This window comes from Arachis duranensis, chromosome 1, assembly GCF_000817695.3.
Source record: "Arachis duranensis cultivar V14167 chromosome 1, aradu.V14167.gnm2.J7QH, whole genome shotgun sequence".
NCBI classification, from domain to species: Eukaryota; Viridiplantae; Streptophyta; class Magnoliopsida; order Fabales; family Fabaceae; genus Arachis; species Arachis duranensis.
Window position 1 is genome coordinate 5,674,784 of NC_029772.3, and position 6,019 is coordinate 5,680,802.

The 6,019-nt window shown below is 27.8% G+C and overlaps 1 pseudogene; it reads left to right on the forward strand.

Annotated features, from left to right (window-relative positions):
- The first annotated feature begins 913 nt into the window (after positions 1-913).
- Positions 914-5,531, forward strand: LOC107491011 (jacalin-related lectin 3-like; annotated as a pseudogene).
- The last annotated feature ends 488 nt before the right edge of the window (positions 5,532-6,019 follow it).

The window sequence follows — 6,019 nt, forward strand, 5'->3', positions numbered from 1 at the left end:
ATAAAAGAGGGCTATAATAAAATTTATATAGTTGTATTCAATGCAACATTCATTTCAGCGAGCATTTATAATTAAATATTTTTGTAAAGTTTGAATAGTTTTACCAATTTAACCTTTTATAAGAGATTATTTTATGATATAAATCGTGACTCTCTATTGCTATAGAGTATGGTATAAAGTTCAGCTATGTTGTCATCACTCTTTTACATGAAGTTAAATTTCAGCACAAACTATAAATATTAGATATAAAACTAAAAAAAATTTGCTCTTCTGTGATGGGAAATATTAAATATAAAATTATTAATACATCTTACTACTTAACATTTTAAATAATTTTAAAAGAAATTATGCATATATCTTAGGATAAATTATACAAATAAAATAATTTCAGCTCAAAATTACACAAATGTTTTAAATCAAAATTGATTACACGTCATATTTTAAATATCTCTATATAAATAGAATCAAATTAATTCAATTTACTACAAATGTGATGCACAAATAGTAAATAATATAAATCAAATTAATTTAATTCGATGTTCAGGACATAACATATAACTAATTTTGATTTAAGATATTTATGTAATTTTAAACTGAAATGATTTTATTTGTATGATTTATCCCACATTTTATATAAATATTTAATTATATATTGTCATGGTAATAAAATTATTAATTTTTAATTATCTTAGATAAATAGTATCAGACAATTTTTAAGTGTATCGATATATCGGTGTTTGAGTGATTTTTAACCGCTAATCTTAATTATATATATTATATATTTTTTATAATTAAGATCAACAGATAAAAATTACTAAAACACCAATATACCAGAATATTTGAAAACTTTCCAATAGTATCATCTAAATGCATGAATTTAATTTAATGACAGAGAAAGTGTAACAGAGTTGGAGCAGAGCACCTGCCATACAACTCAAATTAGAATATGGCAGAACAGCAGAACACAGTAAGTTTCTACCTTTCTTTTTGTCAAGGAATTTTGTTCTGAGCAACACAGTGTTCAGAACAGTGTTTGGTTAGTGACATTCAAAAAACAAGAAGCTAATCCATGCACACATAATAATAAAAAGCATAGTGGATTGGTTTCCATGGAGAATCTGATTCCTATACTTGCTGGGTTTTAATTTCAATCCTTTTCTCCATTGTGGATTCTAATTTTCACTCAAAACTTTTTGCTAACATATATTCCTCACAACCCTTCTCCTTCAATTCAACCCAACTTAACACTCATCAATTTCCACTCCTTGCAACCATAGTCACAAACTCAAATATCTATCCAAATTTCTAATAATTTTCTTCCCAAAATCACAATAGTATCATGGTAGTGCATGTTGAACTCACGTAACTAATATTACTTAATTAATTATGAATTGAAAAATTTTTTTATTTTATTTTTCTAAAATTTTAAGTTTCTAACAAAGTTTGATTGCATGGTTGTTTTTGAGTGCAGAGTTTGGAGGAGTATGGAAAGAAGCCGGTGTCGGTTGGGCCGTGGGGAGGCAACGGCGGATACCGGTGGGACGACGGCGTGTATTCATCCGTGAGGCAGTTTGTGATTGTTCATGGTGAAGGAATTGACTCCATTCAGGTTGAATATGACCATAATGGAAATTCTATTTGGTCAGGGAAGCATGGTGGAAGTGGAGGCCATATAACTGACAAGGTAAATAATCTTTCCATGCCTTTATAATTAACTATCTAGGGTTTATGTTGCTAGTTTTTACTATTCATAATTAATATATTTTTTTTTTTGCTTAAGATGTTCTTTAATCCTTGACTATATTGTGAATTTTCATTTTGGTATTTTGTAACAGTTTAATTAGGTCTAAATAATTTTAAAAGAGTTTAATTCGAGTCTACAAGTCTTCTAAAATAATGTTTCAGAATATTTAAACTGAATTACCATAAATTTTCAAAAATTAAAACCATCTTTTTTATATAATACATGTTCTTGTATCAAAACAAAATTTGCAAAAAAGATCATAAAATTAGTTTTTAAAAGATATCCGAACTGACTTTTTAATTTTTTTTAAGAGTTAATACTAAAATTTATCAAAAATGTTATTTGCACATTAAAAATCAAACACAAACTAAATTAATAATTTTATATTATATATAAAATATATGTATTATTTAATTTATTTTTAATATGTAATTTATATTTCAATATATATTCTACATGGATAATTCATTTGTCGACTAATTAGTATATATCTAGCATGATTGAAAATTTACAAGATATATTTGTAAGGATCAAATATTTATTAAAGTCTAAAATTTTGTACCACATATGAAGTATTAACTAGGTATATTTATGATGGTATTATTGTAGGTGAAGCTTGATTATCCAGATGAATATCTAACATCAATTGAGGGATACTATGGAAGCTTAAGCCAATGGGGTGCTTGCTATGTTAGGTCCTTGAGTTTTGAGAGTAACAAAAGAACTTATGGACCCTTTGGTTCTGAAAAAGGAATACATTTTTCATTGCCAGTTTCTGGGGCAAAGGTAGTTGGATTCCATGGTAGATGTGCTTGGCACTTAGATGCCATTGGTGTGTACCTAAACTCCTTCCAACCAAACCCATCAAAGGCTTTGTCTCTTTCAAAAAGTTACTTAGTTAACACTACTACTACTGAAGCTTCTGGTGGCTACTCTGTTATACAAGGAAGTGTTGGTCAAGGATTTGATATTGTTCTTGCTTTGAGACAAAAAGATGAACTTGGTAATAAGCCTATGGGGAAGATTTCTAGTTTCAATGAGTCTAAAGTTGTTGAAGAACCTTCCTTGGGGAAGATTTCTAGCTTCAACAAGGAGTCAAACAATATTGAAGAACCTAAAGAAAAGGTAAGGGTAAGAAAGTACATTGGAAATAATGTCTTGGAAGCACTGAGTCAAATTTTGTGGATCATGTAATAAAGGTAACTTAAAGGCCAGATTTAAATAAGAAGGGTAAAGTTTTTTTTTTTCCTAACTTTTATAATTTTTTTTAAGAAATTTTTAATGTTTAATTTAATTTTGTCTTTAACGTTTTCGATTTGAGTAAAAAATTATCTTTGGACATTTTCAATTTTATTTTTAACGTTTTAGATGAAGTTAATCTCCAGAGATAATTTTGACTCAAATAAAAAATGTTAGGGACAAAATTAAATGAAACTAAACATTAGAAATATTTTTAAAAAAAAATCATAAACATTATAAGAGATTTACAATATATTTTACCCTAAAAATAATAAGAGATTTACATCTATCCTAATTTATATCTATACTTCTAAAATTATGTGTAATAAATATCTTAAGATAAAAAATAAAATTAGAGCAAAGAGATAAAAGACAAAAAAATGATATAATATTTTTAGATAAATTTTATCTAAAATAAAAATATTTTTATCTATTTTTGTGTTAACATAATCACACTATAGAATCTCAGATTACTACTATCATAGCACTGTATTCATGAATGGTTTCTTACTCTTTGAACTTTGAACCTAATAATAAAAATGTTTCATGACTTTAGGTAAGTCAAGTGGAGAAGACACCTTCAATGGTTGAAGGTATAGTAACATATGGCCCTTGGGGTGGTAGTAGTGGATACTTATTTGATGATGGAAACTAACTATGAGTTTTGCAATGAATGTTTTACATTTCACTAAACCTTTAATTTAGTTTTCAAAATATGATAATATTGATAAATTAATTCTCAAAAAATCCATAAACAAAGTTATAAAATTTCGAAATATATTTTATTTAAAAAATAAACTTTCATTAATTTAAACATAATTAATTCAGTTAATTCTAATAATAAAATATATAAACTAATTTTATATCTATCAAATATTAAGGTAGTTTGACAAAATTATGAACTGAATTATTTATTGATAATTTTGTCAAATTAACTCAATTTTTTATAGATATCGTATTTGTTTATTATTATTATTTATTATTTTTTTCACCGAAGATAGAGAGACTCGAACCATATAACTAATAAGATTGATTGAATTCGAAATGTTGTGCAATATTTTGCAGATATTCTTTGATTTTCCATATGAAGTCCTAACACATATATCTGGGTACTATGGATCTGTGATGTACATGGGACCTGTGGTAATAAAATCACTAACCTTTCACACAAATAAAAGGTTGTATGGACCATTTGGAGAAGAACATGGGACTTATTTCACAACAAAGCTTATTAAAGAAGGGAAAGTGATTGGAATCCATGGTAGAAATGGTTTGTTTCTTGATGCTCTTGGTGTGCATGTCATGGAAGGGAAAGTAATGGCACCAGTGAAGGCACCCCCTTCTCCTTCTTCCATGGCAATGATCCCAAGAGAACCAACCATTCCTGAAATAATGGAAAGTCCTCAATTACCCTTGCCAGCTAGATTGTCACATTCTAAATCAGCACCTGTTGAAGAGGTATGTATAACTCAAGGCCAGTAGAATTAGAAGTTTAAATGTTTAATTTAGTTAGAGTTGAATCAGATGATAAATTCATATATTTATGTATAAAATATATAATTATTTTTTTTAAATTTGACTGATTGCTGACAATTGATTTTTACTCTGCATCGGACTAAGCTATAGCTTGTTTCCGATTAACTCATATAAAGCGGTTGGTTTGGTCAGATTCTTAGAACCCTGATATATTATTTTGACAGATCCCTTATGGTGTGATAAAAGAACCAGCACCATGTGGGCCAGGTCCATGGGGTGGGGATGGAGGAAGACCTTGGGATGATGGGGTGTTTTCTGGAATTAAGCAAATTTATTTGACAAAAGCACCAGAAGGCATTTGCTCAATTCAAATTGAGTATGATCGAAACAAGCAATCTGTTTGGTCTGTTAGGCATGGTGGTAATGGAGGAAATATCATGCATCGGGTATGCATTTTTATTTTTATTTTTATTATTACTCTGTTTTTAGTCATGAATGCTATTGCTAGCACTAAAAAGTATTCGATTATTGTAGAATATTCATAGTCCTACTCTCATATATGGCTATTATATATGATTATATAGGTAAAATTGGAGTACCCACATGAAGTATTAACTTGCATATCTGGCTATTATGGTCCAATTACTGCTGATGAACAAGCAGTAATAATAAAGTCACTAACATTATACACAAGTAGAGGAAAGTTTGGTCCATTTGGTGAGGAAGTAGGCAAGTTTTTCACTTCAACAACAACTGAGGGTAAGGTCGTAGGTTTCCATGGCAAGAGTAGCATCTACTTGGATGCAATTGGAGTTCATATGCAACACTGGCTTGGAAGTCACAAACCTTCAAAATCATCATCAATATTCAAGTTATTTGATTTGTGAACAACTCATAAGTATTAAGGATCAAATATTTTAGTTAATTACCTACATGATTACTTGTTATACTATGAATAACTAACACTTTGGTTACACTACATGTTGGGACCAAATGTAAGGCTTCTTTGTTATACTATAGAGAAGAATGATGATAATTCATTATACATAATTAAAAGGTTTAGTTTAAATAAGATGCATATTTTGTTTTCTTATTCCAATATCCTAGCCATTTATTATGTATACCTTTTTAAGAGTGAAAACAAAAAAGTTTTTTTTTTAGTCTTTGTAAAATTCAAAGACTAAAAATCAAGCATTTTAAACTTTCTAAATGTATCTAATTAAGAATTTTTATATTAACAAAAGTAATTTTGTTTCATGTTCATTGTGTGAATAGACATTTAAGAAAATGTAATCAATGACCATGTAAATTATTTTATATGGATAGTACATCAAAATTCAACAAAAAATTAACCACCACTAAATTAATTATTATACATATTGTTTCACATAATTTGTATTTTGTAATGAGTATTTCATATTTTCATATATATAGGTGTGTGTTAAAACATTGAATATAAGAAAATGTAACATTTTATTTAAGAATTAAATAGCTTATGATTTAAAACTTTGTCATCATATTTGGATTTTTTAGTAATTTTATACTCAAGAAATTATTTTT